The sequence below is a fragment of the Panthera tigris genome, chromosome D3 (genome assembly GCF_018350195.1).
Source record: "Panthera tigris isolate Pti1 chromosome D3, P.tigris_Pti1_mat1.1, whole genome shotgun sequence".
Lineage (NCBI taxonomy): Eukaryota > Metazoa > Chordata > Mammalia > Carnivora > Felidae > Panthera > Panthera tigris.
In genome coordinates this window covers 93,420,665-93,446,695 of record NC_056671.1, presented here as the reverse complement: position 1 = coordinate 93,446,695, position 26,031 = coordinate 93,420,665, and the positions used below count along the sequence as shown (strand labels likewise).

Sequence of the window (26,031 nt, the reverse complement as noted above, 5' to 3'; positions counted from 1 at the left end):
GCCGTAGGTCAGGCTCTGTGCCGATCATGGAGCCTGCTTGGGATTCTCTCTGTCCCTCTCTGCCCCTTCCCAGGTTGCACACGTGCTCGCTCGCTCTCAAAATAATTTAAAAGATGATTAACATCTATTAAATAGCTGATAGCACAAGTGACATGTGGACATGGCCACCGTCACGTGGGGTGCTCAAGCATCTGAGGTTTGGGGACGGTGCTGGGAGAAGGATTGCGGGAGGCCTCGGTAAAAATCCCTTAAACGCAGGGAGAAGGGAGATTCCGTTTTCAGAAACGTGTAGAAATCATCCTCCCTCCTGCTGGTCAGCAGGGAATGATTCCAACTCCTTTGCTCTTCTCCTAGCCTCTGAAGCGAGAGGGCTTTGATTTATTTCGTGCTCTTGGAGAGCTGTGCAGGGGAGAGCGGCCCCTCAGTAATTTGGAACTTCCTCATGCTGCTAATGCAATCAGGAAGCTGGCCCTTTATAGAATTAGAGGCTCCCGGCGCGTGCTTGGAGTTCCTAACCCTGTCACTCCGCGCACAGTAGGAACGTGGGGGGTGTGGGGAGGCTCTCTGGGGGCAGAGAGCAGCCCGCGGGCTTAGCCAACGACTCTGAAACCTGGAAATCGGGTGTTTGGACATAAACCGCCGTAGGTGAGTCGCTCAGTGTTCTGCAGACTCTTTCTGTGGCGCGCCCTCGCCTCCGCTACCTGCCCGAAGAGTCCTCAGCTCTCAGCGCCTGATCTCATTTTAGTGACAATCCTGTGAGCTGAGAGGTTTTATTACCCCATTTTCTAGATTAGGAAGCTGACATCCAGAGCGGCCATAACTAAACTGGTTCCTGGAGTGAAGGCATCTGGATTCTGGTCTGTGACGCCACGATTGTCTGGCGGGTTCCACCGTCTCAGGACTGTCTGCACCCAGTGACACAGCGTACCTGCTTGTACGACGCATACGCTCAACCTCCTGTCGTGGAGACCGTCAGCTTTTTGGCGGGAAACCCGAGACATCGTAGACTTCTCCATGTCACAAAGAGTTGGATTCGGGGGAGGGGATTCACATACTGAGTCATTGCCTTTGTCAGGAGGACAAATTGTGGTGGGATAGAGTCACAGTGCGTAAGGGGGACCTTATTTCCTGCTTGACATGCTTGGGGGGAGGGGGCACCTGGGTGGCTCAGTCGGTTGAGCGTCAGACTCTTGATTTCTGCTCAGGTCATGATCCCAGGGTTGTGAGTTCAGGCCCCACCTCGGGCTCTGTTCTGGCAGCGTGGAGCCTACTTGGTTGGGATTGTGTCTCCCTCTCTCTCTGCTCCTCCCCCACTCATGCTCTGTCTCTCTCCCTCTCTCTCTCTCTCAAAATAAATAAACTTAAAAAGAAGAGAAATATTTGTTGAGGACATAAATAAATGAATAAATCAGATAACAGACATAGTATCTGGTCTTAAAGAATGAACAAGGTGATACGATGGGGCATTACCGAACCAGAGTTTCACACACAAGCTGGCGTGGCCCTGCCGTCGTCCATGGTTCTCTGGCTGCCGAGGACCCCGCAGGTACTGGAGACCCGCCCCGTAGGTTTCCCTGTCCGCGCTCTTTCCTGCCACCACACGGGGGCACAATTGGACCTTTGAAAATTATGTGTGCAAGATGAAATGTGTTTTCCTGTATTTATAGCATCCACCAAATGAAAAAGGCAAAACCCAGTTTACTACACAGGGAAAGAGAGGAATCAGGCTTTAACGAGAGGGGTGTGCTGTCACTGTGCCCAGGGACGGGGAAGGGGCTGAGGAAGGGCTGGGATCCCCTGGGGAGGGGGGGGGCTGGTCCAGGGTGCCGGGAGCAGCTGATGGCCTGAGCCCCAGTGAAGGGGAGGAGCGGGGCCGTCTGCACGGACCTCGGGTGGGCCGGCTCCCCGATGCCGTCCTGGTCTGCAGCCACCACCCAGTGTGGTTATTGGCGGTGCCTCTGGCACCCCAGAGTGCCTGGTTGAGAGAGCACCCGTGAGCATCCTCGTTGTAAGGGGACGCGGGGGCAGGAGGCCTGCGGGCGAGAACCCTGGGGGCCTAACTGGTACCCGTCACGTGGACCAGGAGAGGACAAACCATCAAAACCAAAGGCAGGGTGTGTCTGGGGGAAGGCAGAGCTGGGGAGCGCGGGGACAGATGAAGGAGACGCCTCAAAGGATCGCAGACAACACGCGATAGGAGGCTCCCTGTGCTGGGGAGCCTGGAGGTATGAGCCATTTTTCCCGATGTGGACCCTGGATCAGAGCCAGGCGGCGTCAGAGAGACTCCAGAACTCGGCCTGTGGCTCACAAGGAAGGACTCCTGTGGGAAGTGCCCACGGCAGACTGTCCCCAGGCTGGGGCCTCACTGAGGAAAAGTGAGACCAGAATGCAGGCCCGGGCCCGGGGAGGTGGCGAGGACACGCAAAACTTCCCTCCCGCCCGCCCCTTCTTCCCCCTTCCTCCCTCCCTTCCTTCCTTCCTCAGTTAATATATCTCAACTAATGAATGAGTTACATTTCACAAACTTGTGTAAAAGTGGCTTAGAGAAATAGGAAATCACATATTAAGATACAGTGAAGGCTGAGTATATTCCCCGAGGAATCAGAAGCGGGGTCTCCAGAAGAGACTTGAATGCTCGCTTCCTGCCAGCTTTACTCACAAAGGTGGACACAGTCCCGTGTCCGGTGATGGATGAGCGCACAGCAAAACGTGGTCCATCGTGCAACGGAGTGTCATTCAACCTTAAAATGGGTGTTCTTTCGCCTGCTGCAACGGGCACGAAGCTGGAGCACCGTGCTGTGTGAAACGAGGCAGCGGCAGAAGGGTGAACGCCGTGTGGTCCCACGTGTCGGAGGTCCCGGGAGCCATCAGATCATGGAGACCGAAAGCAGGGGCTGGGGGAGCAGAGGGGAGGCCGTGTTCAGTGGGGATGGAGTTTCCGTCCTGCAGGTGAACGGAGACGGGTGGTGTGGACAGTCGTGCAGCCTCGTGAAGGAACTCGACGCTTTTGCCACCGACGACGGTCATGGGGCTAGATTATACGTTTTGTGTATTTTACTACGAGTTAACAAGGCGGGAAGGAGTTATGGCTGCAGGAAGACTCCCCCTGCCTGGACGCTTCACTTGGGAATTCTGGGTGTCTCACCGCGGTTGCCTTTGGAGTGAGGGGAGCCCAGGGCACAGGACTCACGGGATCGCGCAGGACTCTCCCGAGGCCCCAGCTCCTCCGGAAGAACCCTGATGCTCTACAGTCGAGGACACAAAATGGGTGGGTTTTGTTTTCATCCCTTTTTTAAATAGGAAGGAGGAATTCAAGAATCACAGTGAGGAGGGCTGGCCGGGCTGAGCTGGTGCTTTTAGGGACAGCAGAGGTGAAGCCCCGTGGCGTGGTGCGTCAGGGCCGTCCTGGGCGTGGGGACACGTCTTGCGTTCTGCACATCACCACGGACCTGCTCTGTGGGCTGTGGGGGCTGCTGACTCTGGGTAGTGAGGCCGGCACATTCCATTCATCCCATGAAAGGAATTATGGCATATTGTAAGCAGATGTCACTCTCTTTTTTCCAAGTCCAGTAAAACCTGTCCCAGTGGTCCCACGCCTCTCCCTCCCACTGACTCCAAGTGGAAAGGTCTCCGGGCCACCAGCAGCCTCTACGTGGCTACCCGCCCTGTGAGCTGATCCGGGACCCTGCTGATCCAAGGACACCCCAGGGTGCCTCCAGGAGGGCAAAGCGGCCTCACACCCTGTCTCCTCCATCGGGAGATTTCTCGTCGGCCCATGACGCTGGTTTGAGGCCAGGAAAGCCAGGTCAGAACGACACAAATGGCCCAGGAGGGGCCTGGGGACGTAGGGCGAGCCGGCCACCTTCTGTTTGAACAAGAGAAACGCTTCTTACACCAGGCTTCTCAAGAAATGTTACTGCCCAAGTATTTTCACTGCAACTTTGAAGCTTATAAAAACCTTTAGGTTGGAGTTCCTTATTTACGGACTTCAAATGCTGGCAAAGTTTTCCTTGGCACAGATGTCCGGGCCGGTGAGATCAGAACCCACAGACTTTCATTCTGAAACAGAGACTGACAGTCTCAGTAGGTCTGGGAACGGCTGCAGGCGGGGGTCCACTCCCAGTTGCCCCCCCCACCTCCCCGCATGCTCACTGCTGATTCTGGCCTGGACACAATTAGGGCCACCAGCCCCCTTCGGGGAGGCCCCTGGAAACCTCGCGAGAAACGCCCGGAACCTGTCTCTAAAGGCACTGACGTCTCAGAAACGGGCTGACTGGCACCGAGAGAAGGTGGGCTCTTCAGCCAGACGCCTCTCCAGACTCTGGGCTGTAACGTCCGTGCAGCTCATTCCAATGGGGGATGGGAGTCTGGGGTCCTCTGCTGCCTTCGGGGCCCTCCCTTTGAGCCCCTTCCTGGCAGCAGCTGCTGTTCCTGCCACAGGACGCACGCAGCCCTCTGCCACTTGGCCGAGCCCACCCACCACGGGGCCAGGTGGCGGTTTCCCGGCCCCCACGGGCTCATAGCCAGGACAGAAGGTTCCAGAAGCCAGTGGGCCCGCGTCTGGCCCTCAGCCCATCGCTGAGCCTGAGCCGGCGGCTCCTTGCACCTGGTGGCCTTCAGGAGCCACCAGGCCCAGCCCATCCCCGGACTTTTCCAGACGGTAGTTCTCACGAGTGGGCACGGTGGCTTCAGGTTCCCCTCCTTTTCCCGCAGGCTGGCCCGTCCGCCATGCTGCGCCGTCCAGGTTCTGCGGGTGGAGTGACTGCCCCCGTGCTATTTCACAGAAAGTTAGACCCGTGATACTCTTCCCAATTTGGAAACGCAAGTCGGAGGCTGTCCCTTCTGCAGCTTGTCCTTAACCATCCTGGGCCCCAACCAGAAAGTGCAGCCCCGAGCTGCGTGACCCCAGGCTTGGGTGTGACCCCGGCTCCGGTGGGACCCTAGCTCCAGTGTGACCTCAGTTCTGTGACCCCAGCACTGCGACCCCAGCTCCGGTGTGACCCCCCAGCTCCTGCGTGACCCCTGCCCGGGGCTGCAGAGTCACATGAGCTAGAGAGCATCGGGGCAGGGAGGGGTACTGTGCTGGGTGATTTCTCCTTCCCCCGGGGACCCTTTGGGCGGCTGTGTTTTGGTGTCGGCCCGGTTCACAGCCCCAGACAGAAGCCCTTCCGTGACATCACGGTCTGGGCTCCCATTTGGTTACTGAACGTTGGCCTCTCGCGTGATGAAGCCGTGCCGTGGGGAGCCCTGGTGGCTGAGTGCTGTTCCGTGGGCCCAGGGGCCTCCGGCCCCTCCCCAGGTGCTCGCCCCCGGCCGGCAGGATGCCCGGCCTTCCCCTCTGACCTGCAGGGGAACCCCTCCTGGTCGGGCTGTCCCGTCCTGAGGGCGACCACAGGGCCCGGGACCGGCCCGCCGTCGTGTTTCGGGAAGTCTTGGGTCAACAGTTTGCGATAGAGCTCGCGGGGGTCTGGTTCTAACTGCATGTGACCTGTTGTTTCTGGTGGTTTGGCTGGAGGGGGTGCCCCCAAGGTGAGCGAGGACCTGCCAGCCAAGTGACCTGTCCCACCTAGGTCCTGTTTGCGTGGGTTATGCTTATGCTCACGGTGCTCTGTCCGCCCCACGGCCCTTCGCAGGAGTGGTTTTAGGCCGTGTGCGTGTACGTGTGAGTCTGCGTGTGAGGTGGCGCCTTCGCGGAGGAGGGTGTCGGGCGGGTCCCGATGTCCCCGGGGAGCGGTTGGGGTCGCCGCAGGGGCCGGGGTCCGGGCTCAGGTGGCGTCGTTCCTGCTCGCACGTGCCACACCTTCACCCAGCACAGGTGCTCGGTGTTGAGTCCTTCCCGCTGGGTGCAGGGCCTGCTCCATCCGAACGCGGCACGGAGCCCCTCGTGCGAACCGTGGCTCACACGTGCCAGCCGCGCCTGCTCTGGGGGCCCCCGACATGCGCGCGAGCCCCGAGCCACCCACCCGCCGTGTCCTGCTCGGTGGTCCGCCGCGACCCCCACCCCTGGTTCTCACTGCCCTGGGCCTGCAGGGACCGGATCGTCCGCACGCGCCCCTCCCAGCGCGGCCAGGGGCCCCCTCCTCACTGCAGGCTGGACACCTGCGCCCCAAAACGGCGAGAGCTTCTAACAGCGGGATTGGTGTATGGATGGACGAGTGGGACCAGAGCGAACTCAGCACTGAGGGGATGGGGTGCGGGGCAGCGAGTCCTGACCGCCAGCTGGCCTCAGCCCTGCGCTCCCCGGCCCCCACCCCTACACGCACAGGAGCTTGGGAACTCGGCCCCTCGCGTGGAGAAGGAGGGCCTCCTGTCTGCGTTCCCAGATTGATCTTGAAGGTCCGTGACACAATGGGACATTTTGGCAGCCTGTCCACCGCGGCCTTTCTCTCGTCCTGTTTTTGTTCCCAGCCCCCACCCCAAATCTCCGTCTACCTGAATCTGGGTTTGAACGTGCCGCCCCACGTGCTCTGTGGAGCTGGGCACGGCGGGACGTGCACCTGAGGCGAACGCTCTGTGGCCTCGTTCCAGAGGACCCGTGGGCAGCGGTGTTTGCCTCCTGCCGGCCGATCCGGGGCCCGGGGGAGGGGGGGGGTCGGGGGGCTGGAGCACGTGTTCACACAGGTCCAGAGGGCGAGCACGGCGAGAAGGCCACGTCCAGCAAAGCACAGTCCGCCGACTTCCTCCGCCAGGAAACGCCCCTCGAGAGGACAGCTGGAGGAACCCCCCAAGCGGCAAGCAGCCAGAGCCCTGACGTGTTTTATTTTTATTTTTTTATCTTAGAGAGAGAGAGACTGTGAACAGGGTAGAGGCGCAGAAGGAGAGCAGGCTCCCCGCCCAGTGCAGAGCCCAAGGGGGACCTGAACTCACAAACACGAGATCGAGAGCTGAGCCGGAATCAGGAGTCGACTGAACCCCCTGGGAGCCCCGGAGCCCTGAAGTGTCGACGACTGGTGCCACAGACCCGTCTCTGCACCTCCCTGCTGGAGGCCTGCCGGGTGCCAGGCGCTGTGGGGCTGCAGGTGCACCGGGGGACACAAAGGGGACCTCGATTCCAGGAGACAGCAGTGGTGTGGGGCGCAGTTAAGTGGGAGGAACAGGGAAAAGGTCATCTGGAGAGTGACTTTGAGGGGAGGGTGCGTGGGTGTCCTGAGCGACCAGGACATGGCCAGCATGTCTGGTGCACTGCAGAGGGGCCAGGCCCAATGCTGGGTGGGAGAGCGGGGACATGGGGAGAAGTGGGGTGCCGGGAGTTTGGGGAGGAGGGGCCTCAGGGTGCTGGGGAGCAGGGGTGCAGGGTTTGGGCGGGAGCAGGTGCAGGCTCTGGAAGCAGGGGTGCAGGGGTTTGGGTGGGAGAAGGGGTGCAGGGCTGGGGAGCAGGGGCTGGGGAGCAGGGGTGCAGGGTTTGGGTGGGAGAAGGGGTGCAGGGCTGGGGAGCAGGGGCTGGGGAGCAGGGGTGCAGGGTTTGGGCGGGAGCAGGTGCAGGCTCTGGAAACAGGGGTGCAGGGGTTTGGGTGGGAGAAGGGGTGCAGGGGCTGGGGAGCAGGGGCTGGGGAGCAGGGGTGCAGGGTTTGGGTGGGAGCGGGTGCAGGGGCTGGGGAGCAGGGGTGCAGGGGCACAGGCCATGTGAGGAGCATAGTTGGGGGCACTGGAGGACTGACCTCAGGGCCCTGCAGGCTGGGGGGAGGTAACGTTGGCTCAGGATGGGGACGCTCTGGTCATCCACCCAGAGCCACCTGGAAAACTGGACAAATGTGCAGAAGTTGGCCCTCCTCTGCCCTCCTGCTGCAGCCCCAGGCCCTGAGATGGCCCGGGCTCAAGGGTCCAGATGCTCTGGGTCCCAGCGCTGCCTCTCTCCCTTCCTGTGTCCTGGAACCTTGGGCCTCAGGGTGGGGTTGTGCAGGGGGTTCTGTGGACTGTTTAGGGCCCCTCTCAGGGTGGGGGTTGGAGAGGGCTGTTGGCCCCCCAGCCGGGCGCACACAGGGCCCAGGCGTTCCACCGCAACTGTGCCTTAAAGCAGCAGTGACATCCAACACCCAGCCGTGTGGGGCCAGAGCCCTGCTGTCCGATCCCGAGTGTATCGTGACCCTGAGCACGCCTGTGTGTTTTGTCAGAAATCCCGCGTATGGGACTCAGCCCGAGGAGGTGGTCAGAGGCTTGTGTGGTGTCCCTGTCACGGGCGGCGCTGACCTCGCCCAGTGGAGCACGGCTGGCGGGTGGTGGTGTGGCCGTGTTCCGGAAGGTGCAGGCGCCAAATCTGCGGTTTCCAAGAGTGTTCGTGCCGTGGAAGTCATGCCCTGTGAGAGCAGGCAAGGACGTGAGTGTGCGTGTGGACGTGCAACGGCGAGAGCCAACACTTCTGAGTGCCGCTGCGTGCAAGGCATGACGTCCTCGGGACGTGCCATAGTCGTCAGGTGACGCGTGGGGTCTGGGTGGTCGGACGTGCCCTTGCTGACCTGGGCGTTTTCCGGGAATTGGCCCCTCACCCGGCGCCCAACCTCCAAGTGACAAGCCCCACACTGTTCGTGCTGCCCACGTGCCAGGCCTGGGCTCCAACCCGTGGCCACGAGGGTTGACCTTTGCTTTGGCTGTCTGAGGTCGCTGTGCACTGACGTGGACACGTACACACACGTGCACACCTCTGTATACGCACACACGTGCACACCCACACACACGCTCTGTACACACACGTGCACATCCCCGCACACACAAGCACACACCTGTACACACACATGTACAGCCCTGCACACATACACCTCTGTACACACACCCATGCACACGCATCTGCACACACACGTGCACACCTCTGTAACACGTGTGCACACTCAGCACACACACGTGCACAGCTATGGACACACACAGACGTGCATACTCCTGTACACACACATGCACATCCCTGTGCATGCACACATGTGCATACACGTGCACACTCATACACACGCATACCGCAGGAACACACACGTACGCATGCGTGGGTACACACAGCAGCTGTACCTGACCAGTTCTCCTTATTCTCAGTAACTTTAATGGATACAAATCTCCCTGAAAAAAGTCACAGAAATTCAAAGACAACCGACAGCAGGCTGGAAGCCCATGTTGCCCGGGACAGAGCATGTGACTCACAGCTAGTTCTGTGGTGCCTTAGTTGGGGAGTCAGGCCTCACCGTGTGCTGGGTTACAAACCACGCTTCCTCCTATTCCTGTGACACATTTTATTTTCTGTCAGCTTAAGCATTTGCTCGCACACATACATGGGAAACTGAGGCACGGGGTCGGGGACTGTCACGTGACCTCCCGTGTGCAGCACCTGCTGGGCGTGGAGCTCTGCCCACAGACCCGCGCCCTGGGTCTGGGTGGCACTGGGACTCCGTGTAAGCCACGCAGTGCCCTTGGATTGCCCCGCACGCCTCGACCGAGCCAGGGGCTCCAGAGGGCTGGGGAATCCACGTGCCGTGTCTGAGCCAGGATCTCGGGGCCGATGAGCCCTGAAGCTGACTGACGGACTTGCACGTCCAGCGTGGTCTCATCCTGGAGACGCGTGAAAGGGCAGGGCTGTGAATTATGAATACGTTCGTTCCGTCACAGCAGCGATAATAAGGGTGCCCGGCGTTCAAGTCCGGCGGGCTGCCCGTGCCCCGGAGGTGTGCCCAGGGGACCGCGCCGCTCTGTGGCCCGACACCCCGTGTCTGTTCCCGAGGGGCGTGTGTCTGTAGCCTCTGTCCTCTCTGATCTTCCCGGGGCCGTGGGCCTGCCCTTTGGGGCTCGCCATGTCCCACACGAGCTGTGCTCGCTGTCTCTTCACTCGCTAGGTGTGGGCGCCGTCCCCGGCCGGCCGTGGTGAGGGATGGAGACGTGGCTCCCCCCACAGCCCTCCCCTGTTCATGGGCCTGTGGTGACGGTGACCAGGAGCCTGGCACGGCCCTCTGGCTCCCGGCGCTGCCTGGCACACGGGAACCGTTCCCTGACCCTCGTGCCTCTGTGGGACCCTCCCTTGGGCAGCGTGCTGGCAGCCACCGGGAAGCCGCGGGTGGGAGGGCTTCCGACCTGGAAACACACAACTTCGGTTCTGGCGAATTTTCCCGGGATTGCTGGCTGGTGCCACCTGCGTTCCATGGTCCTTGCTCTCCGCTCCGGACTCCCGTTGGCCCAGCCCCGGCCCTTCCGCCGGCCCCACGGTTCCCCACGCTTCCCTCCCTGTGTCTGGCCTTGCTGCGGAGCTGCACTTTCTGGCGGCTTCCCCAAACATCGCAGCCCACGGGCCCTTCCTCGGTTCCAGGCCTGCTCGTGTGTCGTCAGTGCCGTGTGACCGAGTGCGCCCGCGTCCTGCCCGCGGTGCCTCTCGGAGGACAGGAAACGGGGCCTCGTGTGCAGCCTGCGCATACCGGGGGCCCCCTGGCCCGGAGACCAGGTTTCAGTCTCTCTGGAGAACAACCCGGGTCCACCCGGGGAAGGGGGAGGCGGCCCCCCGCGTGGATGTGGGGAGAAGATTCTCGAACTGGGTGGCGCCCACGGGGCCGGAGCTCCCGGCTCCCGGGCTCTGGATCAGGCCCGTCTTGGCTTCCCTCTCTGCCGACTCAAGTCCCCCCGCGCTCTGGTCTGTCTGCTTTTCGTTCTGCTGCCTGCTCTGGTTTGTTTTACAGAATGTTTGTGCTGATTTCTACAAAAGTAGGTGCGCTTTCCCACTGCAGCTCCCCCTGGCTGGGTTAGTGCCAACGACACCAGTTCTCATTCTTTACGACACCCCGGACCAGGTATGTGATGAAAACAAAACGTTTCAGCCACCCGTGGAGTGGGGGCGGGTCCCCAGCACTCCCTGGGGCTCGGGAGAAAGTGCACACGTGTGCCCTGTTTGTGTCTGGGTGCTCCCAGCGTGGAGAACGCGGCAAACTCCTCCCACCGGTTTCCGCCGGACGATGGGACCTCAGGCCGCGTGGATCTGTCCTTCGTGTTTTCACGTTTGTCCCAGGCAGCTTCTGCTCTGGGACCGTGCGGGCGTGGCCGGCCTGTTCCTGCCTCTCTTCAGAAGCGGGCGGGCCGTCTGAGGTCTGGGTTCGGTAAGCGGGAGACAGAGGCCGGAGAAGACACTTGCATTTCCACATGTCACGACCAAGCTGACCTCCTTTAGCCAAACAGGTGTGGGCTCCTTGCAGGCTGGGGCCCTGAGGTGCGACGGCCTGAGCACGGCCTAGTACTCTGGACAGCTCGCGGGAGACCCGCTGCCCCTGGTGACCCCGGCGTAGCTGCGTCTACCCCTCCTCGGGCTCTGTGCGTCCCTCCGGCACCCCCCTGCCGGACATTTTCCTGGTGCCCGGCTCCTCCGCCCTCGCCAGAGGGTCCCTTGTCCTCCAGGCCAGGGCACGTCAAGCAGAAGAGAGGGGAGGAAATCTGCATCTAGAGGTCCGGCCCAAGACTGACACCCGCTTATTTGGGCGTTGGGGGTGAGCGTCTCAACTGGACGGTCACTGCACTCGTTCCTTGGAAATCGACCGTCTCCTGGTTGCCGGTGTCGCCTCTGCACGTCCAGATGGCCGTCGCTGGACCCGATGAGCCCGTCAGGCTGGCTTCGTGTCCGGCAGGATGTCCCCGAGTGGACATCCAGCTGGCATCTGCCTGTTAGGAGCCCTTAAACACAGGCTTCTCCCAAATGCAGATTCCAAATGTGGGTGGAAAGCTCCAGTGACTTCCTGACGGCGGTGGCCACGAGCGTGATGTGGGTATACTTAGCACCGGGTGACAGCTCCCTCCCCGGGAAGACAGCCGTGGGCGCTAATAGGTGCCAGCTGTTGGTCTGAACCTCTGTTGTGTTGATATGTTTCAGAGACCATGCTTACATCCTGTGAATAACAAAACACGAGTAGAAACACCCATTGCTTCTAAAGAACTTTACAGACCCCCCTCCGCTGGACTCTGCCTAGGAGGCTTTGTCCACCTGAGGAGGACTTCAGGGGGGTGGGAAGGACCAGACTTTACAGAGGCCAGTTTGTTAATCAGTTTAAATCAGGTCTGATTCCAGAAAGGGCTAGCGATGGAGCATATCGAGTAAAATGCATAAAATTACGAGGGGAAGACAAAAACTCCCAACCAGAGGCAGCAGGAGGTGGAACCCACGTCCAAGGGGAAACACGGAGCAGATCTGTGGCCCCCAGGACATACGCGTGGACTGAGACTCGGGGGAGAAGGCCGGCAGCCCGTCATCGTGCCCGAGAGGGAGCCCCTCCTGGGGCCCAGGCTTCACTCTGACCGACTGTGGGGCCGGGGCTGTGGAACGCAGAGCCCCCCAGAAAGCGCTGTCTTGGGGAGAAGGCCAGGGGGTGCATGTCTGCTCTGCTCCCCGGAGCAGGGGGCGTGGACGGGGGGGGGGGGGCCCTGACGCACCTTCCTAGGCGGCCGGGGCCCCAGCAGGGATTTGTGTCGATTTTCTCCGCGTTTGGTAATGGGACGCTGCCACGTGCACCTGCGGACGTGGCCGCAAACAGCTCGGGCTCAGTCTTGGCCCCGGGTAAGAAACCTCAGATGGAGCCTGGTGCTGCAGTCAGGAGCAAAGCGGCCCCACCAGTCACCGTGCCGGGGCCAGGGCTTGAGTCGGTTTGGAGTTTATTTCGGCAAACGCTACCTTCTGTATTAATTTTCCGAATCGTCTCTGTACCACTTACTGAAGAACTCGTTGTCCCGCTGTCACCCGTGTGACATCTACACATCTTCGGGTCTGACACAGGGCCGTCCCGCCCCTTCCGCCCGCCTGCCCCCCAGCTCGTCCCTCACCGTTTCGACGTTCTGAACCTTTCAATGTACTGGCAGCACAAGTCCTTCCTATGATGGAAGTTTTTTGTTTGGTTTTGCCTTTCTTGTACTTTTCCAAGAAGAAAGGCTCGGAGGCGCGGGAAGGAACCCCGTCTTGTCTCGCTCACCGTCTCCTGGCTGTGAGTGTGCGGCACCTGTGAGCGTGGCCGAAACGTGACTGGAAATCGCTCGTCAGCAGCACCCAGGCCCCGAGTCAACGGGCGGGAGGGTCTCGGTGGGGGCCTCCCCTGTCCAGACAGCCGGCCTCGTGTCCCTGCACCTGCGAGGGTTTCCACAAGAATACGGAAGGGGAGACTTCTGGTTTTTCTCTGAAAGGGGAAGCTTGGATCAATCCTGAGTATTTTCGGTCCGTTTATTGTTTCTGCTTTCTCCAGAAATAGCTCTCCGCTGGTGAGACATGTCAGTGTCACAGACTGAACACTCACCCAGGGAAGCCCCTCGTGGCCCAGACGCCTTCCCTCGGGTTCTACATTTTTAATCAAAGGCTCCTTCACAAGGAAATGAATTAGGAATTTACAAAGCTGGTTGCTGGCCCCTGGGACCGTAGCTGGGACACCTGTTTGCTCTCAAAACCAGAACGTTGTTGTTATTTTCAATATTGTCTTTAATGCAGAAGCTTAGGTTCAGACAGGAGTCTCAGGACGTGGCTTTTCCCCGGTGGGTGCTCAGTCCCGAGTGCCGTGGGCAGTGGTTTACAAGCCGTAAATTAGCAAATTTTTACGAGACATCGTGGAAGAAATTCCCTCGCATAGTGCCATTCAGGGCTCATTTGGCCTATGTAGGATTTTCAAGGCCGTACGAAATTAATTCTTTCAAATTCTACCCAGCTGTATCATGAGGTCGATTCAAACACACTCATAATAATCTAATCAGGAGATCTGTTGGCTCCTAAAGCTGATAGGTCCAGAGGACCTTCAGGGACGGTTTGATCCAACAGCTCAGTGGTGACTTCAGACAATTGTAAATATCTCTGTTCTACCTCATCCTGAGGCTGGTTCCACCTGCCATCGTGAGGCGCTTTCTGGCAGGAATGGTGCATGAGAGTGAGGGTCTTCCTATGCCCATATCGGACCGGTGCCCCACAGGACTAACTTCAGGCCGCCTCACCAGGGGACAGTGCTGTGCTGGACGGCACCCTTGAGGTTGGGCGGTTTGGTCTTCCCACATGTCACGGGTCACAGGCACCAGCGTCCCCTGTGAGCACAGGATCTGGGCAGGTCCCCTCTCATCCTTGACACGGTATTCTCACGCTCCCAGCCTCAGACAGGGGTCTCGCCCTCAGAGCCGATAAAATCTGAGAAAGACACAGGGCAGGGGCATAGGAAACCCCTTCCTCTTCTGTGTACAGGTGATTGTAGAAAATTCTGGAGAATCCTAGAAAGCAAGGCCTTCCCGTTTCCAGTGCTTGGTTTATTGGTACTTGGATTTAGGACGTGGTTTTGACTCCTGCTTTGGCAAGGTGGATTTCTCCCCGCAGCCCCATCAGGAGGGCGTCACTAAGAGGTCCCCCGAGAGGGTGTGCGGCTCAATCCATCCATGTGAACAGCGGCTTATATTTGGATGTGGTTCCCTTACTCGAAGAAGGACTGACAGGACAGCAGCACCATCTGCCATTGTGACACTGACTCTCCCCCCCCCCCTCCTCCCTCCGTGACGAGTGCCCAGATGGACCATTTGGGGCACAGGCAGAGTTGGGGTGTCAGGGGGCTCCCGGGACAGGGCCTCCACTTTGAGTCACTTGGAGACACTGACCCGAGAGACCCTTGGGGGACAACACAGCTTCTTGCTGGGACCATGGTGCCCACTCCAGGGTGGTCCTGCCCCCGGGGCACGAGGCAGAGTGGGGTCAGAGCAGCTGGGTGGGCAGGGGAGACGTGCAGGAAGGGGGGTGGGTGTGGAGAAAGCGGCATCAGCCGCGTGGGGGTCCCACCCAACCGCAGGTGCAAGGTCAGCACAGGCGTGGGGGCAGGTGGCCTCTGTGTGGCCTCCCTTCCCTCCAAACCCAGGCTGGGACCCGCTCAGACCCCACCTGCTGCCCGCGGCCCCTGCCAGCGTCTTGCCCTCTGCAGAGAGCCGGGCGCCCACCCACTTCTGCCCAAGGTCCTGGAGGCCGCACCCCTCGACACCCCAGCCCATCAGCACCGCGTTTGCTGCCCCCTTGCCGTGGCCGTGGCTGGAAGCGTTCCGTGTCTGATGCACACGTCTGCTTGGACACGTCCTCTCTGTGGTTACCCGCGGCTTCCCCGGGAGCACGAGGCGGTGAGGGTGCCCCGGGGGCGGAGGGCCCTGGGCCGAGGCCTGGGAGAGGGGGCAACTGGGTCCCCACGAGGCTCCCGCCCTGTGGCTCACTTGGCTCCCTGGCCCCAGGCCGCGGGGACCCACAGCCAGCGCCTTCAGCTTTTGTTTCGTGTTTTATCTCTGCCGCCGCTTGGGACTGTGCGGATGCTGTTTTCACGCTCAGCACCTGGTCCATTAGTACTTGGATTTAGGAAAGGGTATGTGGCTCGTGAGCCCTTTACAGGAGCCAGAGAGCACGCGGAGGCCCCAGCGAAGGCACCCCGCCTGCGCCTTTGTCCCCAGCTCCGCGGCTTGGGGGTGTCGGTCAGCTTTGCACGTTCTTGCCCAGAGACGTGCGAGCCCATTTCGTGTCTGCGGAGGCACAGTGCACGGACTTGGAGGGTCCCTCGTTAATTAATGTGTAAGCAACACGGGACACAAGTTCATTTTACATTTGTGCCAGGGCCATAATTTTACCTCTAAAAAATCTATCCTTTAACAAAACTCAGAAACATTTTAGGTGTTAAGGTACAAATGTTTGCAGGGTCCCCCTGCGAACTCCGTCAGGCTGTGCACTTTGCATGTGTCCGTCTTTCTGTACGCACAGAATTTTCCATATGCTGCTGGGTGCACCCCCACCATGGAGTCAGTATTAGGGGCCTTCGATACCCTGGCTCACCCTACCCTCTCCTGATCCTGGGGCGCCTCCTCCAAACTCAGGGGCAGAGCAGCCCCCCCCCAACTTGTTCCCCATCACAAACCCTGACCCCCCAGCTTGCCCACCTTGCACTCACCTGTGCCCCCAGGATCTGGGACCCGGTCCCGGTACAGATGACCAGGACCGTAACCCTCCTTTGCCGAGAGCGGCCGTCCCGTGACGCTCTGGTCACCGATGGTGGCACACCCGTGGGAGGGAGCCACCACGTACACGCACAAAGTGCTGCCCGGCCGGTGACGTGCGCAGAGGCGTGAACGTCCTCACGCAGCAGAGCTGAGAACTGGGTCTGATAAAGAGAAAGACACTGGACGGGACTGGAAGTGTCTAACTTCGTCCCATGCATTATCTCCAAGGCTTTTCGCCTTCTTTCTCTTGGGAGTGCTGGTGGAGCCCTCAGCACAGCCAAGTAATCGGGCGTGAGAGATAATCACGTGTTCACTCTGTAAAATATAATGATGGGTCTCGACGTTGGAAAGTTATCTTAGGTTCAGTCTATATGTAGTTTTTATTTTAAAAGTATCGGTGACAAGATACAAGCTATTTTCATGGCTTTGAATAAAATCTCTATTATGTGAGTTACACGCCAGACATCTCAGAAGCTAGAGATTTAGTTGAGGGAATTTGAAACATAATTTTGTACAAGTAACCCGCCTTGCCCGGTTTAGACAGAATGTATCAATACATTATCTAAAAGCCTCAGTTGAGAAATATTTCCACATTTCTCTGCTCTCGGTGGAGGATAATTTGCCCTGAATTGTCATACGGGGCTCCAGGTTTCACAAGAGCCCTGCCCACGCACACGCACATGCACGTGCACATCCACACCCACACCCACGTGACCTGTGCACACTCACGTTCACACACACACACATGCCCCACTCAGGGGAGGTGGCCTCTGCCATCGGGAGCACGAAGAAGGCCGTGAGGGGCCAGCCAGCTTGGAGCTTGGTGACCCTCCCTGACCTTCCTCTGGCCACCAGCTATGATGGGTACCAGAGGCCAGTGGGGGAGGGGGAGGGGCAGGGGGGCTCGCCGTGTGGCAGTAGGTGACGGGGCCAGACGAGAGCAGCTGTGCAGTGGAGGGCTGGTCCCTGCGCTCTAGCCCTGGAGCTGTAAGGTGACGCTGTCTCCAGCCACGGGACCGTGTGTGTCATTTCTCTGCGGCCTCACAGCCAACACCCCCAGGCGGCTCCCCCGCACTGTGTAGAAAAGCGGTAGACAGAGGGGGTGAATTCCTGGTCCCCCTGAACCTCTGGCTGCACCGGGTCCCCAACACAGGCCTGTGCAATCAGGCAGAAGCCATCGTCGCAGAGTGCTCCCGGGAGCACAGGGCTGCGAGGCCAGCCTGGCCCAGGGGTCATCTTCCCAGCTCCTTCCTGCCTCCCACGCTGACCGCTTCCAGATGCCGCAGGCTCAGGACGTGCCCCCAAGGTACCGGCCAGCTGCGCACCGGGCGGGGGCCCTCCCTGACCCCTGCTGGCCTCGGCTCCCTGGCCAGGGGTGTGCCGGGGAACGCCAAGCGGGAGCATTTGCGGTGTTTTCCCTTAGCGCGTGTGGACCTGGCTGCTTCACACGGTGAGGGCCGAGGCAGAGGGCAAGCCTCTGCCGGCGAGTGGAGGGATCGTCCTCGGCCACCGGCCACCGGGAAGGGCTTGGGGCGACGGCGCCTGGCCGGCAGGGACCGTGAGAGCCCAGCCCCCACCCGCGCTCCCGATCCCAGCTTCTGTCTGCAAAGTAAAGAGTTAGAACCGAGGATCCTGGCACCCAATCCTGTCTCCATACTTCCTTCACAGAAGCTCGTCCTTCACTCATTGGCTGTTTGTTCTGAGTAAGTCGAAGAAGCAGGGGTCTCAGCGTGTTCCCAGCGTTGTGCAAGCGTCGCCACGGTCAGTTTAGGACGTCTTCGTCGGCCGTCCGCGCCCTCGGCTGCCGCCCCCCCACCGGATTCACCTGGGTCCGGGTTTTGCGTGAACGGGGTCGAGGGCACACGGGCCGTTGTGACTCTTTCTCACGCGGCTCGCGGCTGTCGTCTTCAGCTGGGAATCCCTTCTCGTGGCGCAAAGTACCGCTCTCTACAGACTGGCTTAGGTCGCAGACGGTACTTTAAAAATCTTCCTGCAATGTTCTTAAATTGCCGAAAGAACCCGAGTTTGAAGGTCTCCTCGGGGGAGCTGCACATGTGGCCACCACTCAGCAGCGCTACTGCTCCGAGGAGGCCGAGCCCCGCCCGGAGGCCAGCTGACCGTGAAGCATCGGGGATGACGAGGCGCGCCAGGGGCCGAGAGCGCCCGCGGGCCCGTCTGGCGGAAGCAAACGTTTGGTGGAACGTTCCAGGCCACTCTTCAGAAGGGGCCGCAGTGACCCAGGCACGGGGAGGGGAAGTGGGGGGGGGGGAGGCCCGCCCACGCACGCCCTTCCCCCCTCAGCCTGTGGCTCCTGACGGGGCGCGTGGCCTGCAGCCCGGTCCCAGCAGGCCCGGCGTGTGGCCGGAGAGAGGGGGCTCCCTGGGCCCCCCCCTCCTCCGCCGGTCCCGCAGCTGCTGCCCCTGCACAGCCTGCTCCCGCCTCCCCCCCCCCACCACCCCCCAGTGACCCCTGGGCTTCTGCGTCTTCTCGCCGGCCCGTTGTGTGCGTGCTCCGGCGAGGTCGTCTTCGGTGAGCCGTGGGGTGGGAGTCCTCGTCCTCCACGGAAAACACTCGGATTAAGGCCGGCAGAGCCGCCTGCCCTCTGTGTGGCCCCGCTCTCCGCCCATCCTCCCGCCCTGCTTCTCCAGTTGTGGGCCCAGTGATGACGGGCGTGAAGATTATGTCACAGTGGAGAGGACGCCGTGACGATGACAGTGATGCCACAATGATGACGGCGATGACGTCATAACGGCAGTGACGCCGTGGCAATGGTGTCATGATGTCATCACGACAGTGAGGATGACGATGGTGACGGTGGTGACGAGGATGGTGGCTGGCACTTACTGCGTGCCGGGCATCACTCTACCCACGTGGCCTGTGTTAACGCACGTAACCCTCTCAACCCCTTTCACGGATGCGGAAACTGAGTCCCGGAGGGCTCCTCTGCTGTGTCCGGCTCTGGGCACCCACGGTTCCTCAGGCCTGGAACGCGGCACCACCCTTAACCCTCTGTCTGCTGGTTGGAGACTTGTCATTCAAGCCCGAGCCAGAGGGTCAGGTCCGCCCTGGTGATTTTCCAGAATTCACTCTGCACCTCCCCCCCCCCCCCCGTTCCTTCTTTGGGTGCCGCGGGCAGGCTCTCCCCGGAGTCCTGAAGTGACGGCCTTTGTCCAGGCCCAGGGCAGGTGGTCACAAACGCTGCGTGCCTGGTCACACAGGTCCCGCCCTGGGACAGCTGGGGAAGAGCCTGAGCTGCGTCTGCGTGCAGTTTGTCAGACAGACCACCGGAAACCGCCTTTCACGTCCTCGTCCTTTACTAACAAAGCCTGCGGGGGCTCTGTGTCCACTGGCCATTCTGACTGAAGGCAACATGGCACCGTGCCTCTTTGCGGGTGCGGCTGTGCAGTTGTCCCACTAAGGACACAGAGCCGAAAGCAAGCGCCCCTGCAGACCTCGGCTCAGGGGAGCCCCTCGCGCGTGGCGTCGACTGCTGACTCCGCCAGCCTCTGCCTCGGCCTCTGCCTCCGCCGTGCCCGCCCGCCTGGTCCTGCCTCCTTCTCGCCCAGGCCCAGGCCCTGAAGAGCGTTGTGCCCTGGTCGCACTGGCTTTCTGGCCCTTCTCTTTTCTGGGTTGCCGAATTTGAGACCCTGGAGCAAGTTCCCGGAAGCAAAGGACTTTCAGTAAATTACGGGGAAAGGGTGTTTCTTGAAACCAAAGCCAAAGGTCAAGTTGACGTAGGAACAGAGCACAACCTGCTCTAGGCCACCTGAGCCCTGAGGTGTGTGTGCAGGGTGAGTGTGGAGTGTGCCATATGTTGGCGCAAATTCAGTCATGTCAGGCTGGGAAAAATATCTGTAGAACACAGACAGTCAGAGCCCCATGAAGGCGGCATCTCATATTCGTTGTACTTACGTCAGTGTTCCGGATCGCATGTTAGTGTTCCAGATTGTACATTAGTGTTCTGGATCATATTATGTTGTTTCTTGGCTTATAAACACCAATGTAGAAATTAAGCATATTTGCCCTTTTGATGAAAATTGTGGCTAGGGGCGCCCGGGTGGCTTGGTCGGTTAAGCGTCCGACTTCAGCTCAGGTCGTGATCTCACGGTCCGTGAGTTTGAGCCCCGCGTCGGGCTCTGTGCTGACAGCTCAGAGCCTGGAGCCTGTTTCGGGTTCTGTGTCTTCCTCTCTCTCTGCCCCTCCCCTGTTCATGCTCTGTCTCTCTCTGTCTCAAAAATCAATAAACGTTAAAAAAAAATTAAAAAAAAATTGTGGTCATCAACTTTTCTTCAAAATAAATAATAAATAATAATGTTCCTTAATTTATATGGCAGAGATGTCTTTAAAAAGCAGATTAGAAACAGAATTTTGCTAGATCAAGTCTTGTTAACTATAGTCTGACTACACTAGAGAATCTCTAGGAAGAAGGGGTGAACGTCTTAGTAAAATAAAATCCTGCCATAATGAAATTCTCTAATTTCTTTGTACTATTCACTTAGATTTGGTATATGAGACTTCCTTAAACTAAGTCTCCCCAAGCAATGAAACCCAAGTTTAGCTAACAATCAGTGTCACCATATGGGCATTTATCCTCCGAAGGCAATAGTCAGATCAGTACCCACCGTCGGGTGCATGTTAGAGACTAATAGTGGGTATCTCATAACTTTTACTATTCCCGCCTACTTATGATTTTAGTAAAAATTGCAGGTTGTCTTGGGACTCTTCATTTGTATTATATTCTACCGCTAGAGGAAATTGCATCTACAAAAGTCAACTTAAAATTATTTTCCAGGGTTGTGGAAAAATATTCTGACATATCACCAGATTACTTGTATTCCAGACAAATCTTGTCAGCTGCAGTGTCATCAAAAAATCTTGCTGGTGGCTGGAGCAGAGAGCACGGGTCTCTGTCCTGCTGACTGTATCCATCCGAATAAGATTTTCCACATTACGCAGACGGCCATCACTGCCACCGCGATGTCTCCATTACGCAGGTGTTGGGGGCATGGAGTGGATCTCGTATTTTCTCTCTGCGCCCCACCCCGCCCGGCCTGGGTGACACGGAGCCCTTCTAACCACTACCCCAAACCAGGCCACCCTTTTGAAGAGCACTTCTGGCCCCTGTGTATGGTGGCAGGATGGCGTGGCGGCACCTGGGCGCTGAATCACACCCGGGGCTCTGGAGGTCAGCTGGTAACTTTGCTTCCAGAAGGGGTCTGCACCTGTGGTCCCGAAGGCTCGCTTTCTTGTACCCATGGTCCCTGTGGCCCCATCTCGGTGGCCCTGCTGAGACTTTGCCCCGAGAGGAGGGAGATGGTGAGCAAGACTGGCTTTTGTTGGCAGAAGGACTCAACAGTGAGTTATTTTGATCTGTTTGGGAAATTATTCCTCTCTCGGTGAGACCTATCATGACGGCTCCTTTACCATCAAAATTTAATGCACGTGTACCAGCCCAACCTTCACATTGGTCTCTAAAACTACCACTTTAGCCTTGGTCTTATTACTTTGCAAAGGGACCCCACTTTGTCCAGTCATTCATTCATTCATTCATGCATGCGTGCCTTTTTTTTTTTTAATGTTTATTTTATTTTTAAGAGAATGAGCGGGGGAGGAGAAGAGGGCAGAGAGAGAGAGGATCCCAAGCAGGCTCTGAGCTGTCAGCACAAAGCCTGACAGGGGGCTTGAACCCTCGAGCCCTGAGATCATGGCCTGGGCTGACGTCAGACACTCAACCAACTGAGCCACCCAGGTGCCCCTCACCCACATACGCCTTTGACAAACATCGGCAAGGTGCTGTGATAGCACGGGACCCGGCCACAGGGCCCAGCAGAGGTGGTGATGAGTGTTGGGAGAGGTGGCTCTGGGTGCTCGAATGAGGTCCCCCTGGGACAGAAAACAACTGGAATGTGTGTTTTCAGGGGATTGACGTGGTCAGATCTGTAGGTTTTATTATGTATTTATTTATGTCTTTTTATTCTTTTTATTTTTTTACGAAGTGAGCTCTATGCCCAACGTGGGGCTCAAACTCACAGCCCTGAGGTCAAGATTTGCATGCTCTACCGACTGAGCCGCAGGCGCCCTGTGGGTTTTATTTTTTAAGAGTTATTGTATACATTTTTATCAAAATAACATGAGAAGCGAAATAGAGCCACAGTGTTTATTAAGAAAGGCAGCGTCCCGGCAGCTGTCATTCTAGGCACTACGTGCACCTTCTCTGCTGTCCCCACCGGAGTTTTCCGCAGCACCTACTGTCACCCTCCTGGCTTAGACGAAGGCTTTGTTCCCCAACCTGCCCCCGCCCTCCAGACTCCCCGTGTAACCGCGCTGCACTTTGGTGTTGTTGAGAAATCAATGCTCGGTGTTTACAGTATTCTGTAAGTTTTGCTCACTGCCTGGCCAAGTGGTCTAAAGGATGGCCATGAAGTCTGCAACGATATTTATTTATTTATTTATTTATTTATTTATTTATTTATTTAACGTTTATTTATTTTTGAGACAGAGAGAGACAGAGCATGAACAGGGAAGGGGCAGAGAGAGAGGGAGACACAGAATCTGAAACAGGCTCCAGGCTCTGAGCTGTCAGCACAGAGCCCGACGCGGGGCTCGAACTCACGGACTGTGAGATCATGACCTGAGCTGAAGTCGGCCGCTTAACCGACCAAGCCACCCAGGCGCCCTGATAGACTTTTTTTTAAACATGGACTGTATTACAACATCCATAAGCAATTACATTAATTTCTGTATTCGTCTGTGTTTTCAGATGGCAGCCGCCCTGTGCTATAACTACATCCTCTCTTGTATAGCTGTTTTTGGTTTTGTTTTGGTTTGTTTTTCTTCCAAGATTTTATTTAAATTCTAGTTAGTTAACATACATTTCAATATTGGTTTCCAGAGTAGCATTTAGTGATTCATCACTTACAGCACCCAGTGCTCATGCCAACAAGTGCCCTCCTTAGTCCCCATCACCCATCTAGCCCATCCCCCACCCACCTCCCTTCCAATAACCCTCAGTCTGTTCTCTGTATTTAAGAGTCTCTTATGGTTTGCCTCCCTGTCTGTTTTTATATTATTTTTCTTTCTCTCCCCCTATGTTCATCTGTTTTGTTTCTTAAATTCCACATATGAGTGAAATCATGTGGTATTTGTCTTTCTCTGACTGAATTATTTCACTTAGTATAATACATTCCAGTTCTGTCCACGTTGTTGCAAATGGCAAGATTTCATTCTTTTTGGTCACTGAGTAATATTCCATTGTGTGTGTGTGTGTGTGTGTGTGTGTGTGCGTGTGTGTGTGCGTGTGTGTATACCACGTCTTCTTTACCCATTCGTCAGTTGATGGACACTTGGGCTCTTTCCATAGTTTGACTATTGTCAATAGTGCTGCTACAAACATTGGGGTGCATGTGCCCCTTGGAATCAGCATTTTTGTGTCCTTTGGATGAATACCTACAGTGCAATTGCTGGGTCACAGGGTAGTTCTATTTAGTTTTTTTGAGGAAACTCCACCTCGTGTAGCTTTTTAATTTTCTGGAGTTAGTTGCTTCTTTTGTTTTCTTGGTTTCTCTAAGTTCCCATCACTAAGTCTTCCTGGACTCCCCAGCAGCTCTACAAAACCTAAGCACGATATCCTCATGGTCGCAGGGACCAGGTAACCCACCCGCTTGGGGCGGGGTGGCTGCCCTCCTGGCCCTGGGGAGCTGTCGGCATGGGGCCCCTGCACCCATCCCCCTCTTCCTGAATCACACACCTACCTGTTCCTTGGCTCACCCCCTCACTGGGTGGAGCACACTCCCAGCTCCCTCAGGGGGCCACTCTCTGTCAGCCGGTGCCACCCTCTCCAATGTCACTGACTCCTCTCACCAAAGGGTTTTAGGGTCTTTGATCCCTGGTGACCTAAACCTTCACAGTAATGTACTTCTTTTTTTTTAATTTTAAAAATGTTTTTATTTTATTTTTGAGAGAGACAGAGAGACAGAGCGTGAGTGGGGGAGGGGTAGAGAGAGAGGGAGACATAGAATCCGAAGCAGCTCCAGGCTCCCAGCTGTTGGCACAGAGTCCGACGCGGGGCTCGAACTCACGGACGGTGAGATCGTGACCTGAGCTGGAGTTGGACACTCAACTCACTGAGCCACCCAGGCGCCCCAGGACTTCTGACCAGGGAGGCCTCTGCCTCTTCCAGCGACAGGTGGGCCAGGGAAGGCGGTGGTCACCCAGGTGCCACCCCAGGGCTGGCAGAGGGCAGGGATGCTGGTTGGAGAGGGAGCACAAAGAGAAAGAATGAGGAATACCCTATGTTGGGGCAAATCAAAACTCGTCCTGGGGACCCTCGAGGCATCACTGTTGCTCTGCTGCTCTGTCCTGAAGGGTCTCCTCTGCCAAGGCTCAGGGGACAGTGGAGACCAGGGGACCCTGTGGACTCTGACCTCCCCGCCCTCCCTGCCCAGGGCCCAGAGCCCAGAGCCCAGAGCCCAGGGGGCTCTCCACACCAGGGGGCCGGGAAAGCGCACAACTCAGATTCCGGCTGCCCTGAGCCCTCGGGGGCATCCCCTGAAGCCAGGCTGCCATCGACGTGAGTCCACGGCAGGGTTTTCAGAGAGCCGAGTGCACTCTTGGCGTGAGGCCTGGGGCCGAGGGGAAGTGGCGTAAATGGCCCACACCGTTGGGCCGCTCCAGGTTCGAGTGTCGTGGAGTTCACTTGGCAGCCACGGAGTCGGGGCCTGTCGGGCGTGGTGCTCACAGGGCCCTGGGCACCGGGTCCAGGCCTGGCCCAGCCCCACGCTCTGCCCGGGGCCCCGTGCAGCCTGGCTCCTCAGCCCCCGCCCGTAGCGCCCCTGCTCACCGGTCCTCCCGGCGCCCTCAAGGTGGCCCACAGGCCACGGGGGAGGCCCCCGCACACTCCCCACGGCGCCCCTCACCTCCGCGTCTTGGTCTGTGCTTTCTCTGGCCGGCTGCCCCCTGGCCCGCTCGGACTCCAACCCCAGAGGCGGTGCTGACGCCCGGGAAGCTGCCGAGGGGCCCCGCGGAGACGGGCGGGCAGGATGGTTGCTTCCCCTACCCTTTCCCCTTCCAGCTGAGCAGTAAGTAATCTGGGGCATATTTATACTAAAATACTATTTGTTGTTGTTCTGAGATTCAGACCTAACTTGGCATCTGGTATTTTCGCTGGCAAACTAATAGAGGCAGGGTAGGAAATCCCTGGCTGGGTTCCCTGGGGCCGTGGAGTCCTGGCGGATCCAGAAGCCACCCCTCCCCGCCCAGGGAGTTCCTGAGCCCAGGACCAGGGCTGAGGCTGGGCTCTCTCCCCTGCAAACGTCCATCAGGAGCTCTGCCTGCTCTCTCAGGGGTCACCCGTGTCAGCCGGGCCGGCTGTGGGGAGGACGTGGGCTGCTCAGCAAGCCAGGGTCACCTCGCCGTGTGTGCGTCCACGCGATGAGGCTGCAGTCTCCTCCCGCGTCCCTCCTCCTCGGGGACACTTTCTCATCACCAGGGAAGGCGTGGCAGGTGAGACCCTCAGGAGGGATGTGGGGACTTCATGCCTGGAGACACACAGCGACAGATGTCACCGCCAGCCAGCGGGCCTCCCTGGCACCCAGGGCCAGATGTCCTCCTGCCGAGGGGAGGTCCCCCTAGGCCGCTCGCTGGGGTCAGGCTCTCCGGGGTCAGGCCCGGGCACTGAGGTTGCCAGAGTCATGGAGACGGGGCCCCAGGGAGACCGGGAGCTCGCAGATGAGGAATGGGCGTGCAGGCCACTGGTCCCCACGTCACCTGACCCGACAGACACTGGCCCTCAGTGTCATCTTGCTCGGCTGTCTGTCCGGATCCCAGAAGGAAACACGTGGTTGTGTCCACAGACCTGCTGCTGGTGCAACGGAGAAGCCAGAACGGGTCATAGCGGGAGCCCCTCCTTTCCCAGGTCCGGTCGTAGCGGGAGGCCCCCCTTTCCCACATCCAGAGCCCCCACTGCAGTGGCACCTCTGACCGCCCTTCCCCTGGGGGACTCTCCCCGACCTCACGCCCAGGACAGGGCACATAACTTGGTTTCGGTGACATTTCCAAGGGCTGTCACTGTCCTCACCTCTCTGCCCCAGGGCCCAGCTCGGCCTTCGGGTCACT

At 58.6% G+C, this 26,031-nt stretch overlaps 1 long non-coding RNA gene across 2 annotated transcripts; it reads right to left on the bottom strand.

The window, feature by feature from the left end:
* Window positions 1–9,219: 9,219 nt before the first annotated feature.
* Window positions 9,220–18,805, bottom strand: LOC122232691. Of its 2 annotated transcripts, XR_006210085.1 has the most exons (3): window positions 17,576–18,805; window positions 15,870–16,079; window positions 9,220–11,831 (listed from the first exon to the last, which is right to left on the bottom strand). It is a non-coding gene; the product is annotated as an uncharacterized LOC122232691 (long non-coding RNA). The 2 variants fall into 2 exon arrangements; XR_006210084.1 differs by lacking the exons at window positions 9,220–11,831; window positions 15,870–16,079 and adding an exon at window positions 16,285–16,992.
* Between the last annotated feature and the right edge of the window lie 7,226 nt (window positions 18,806–26,031).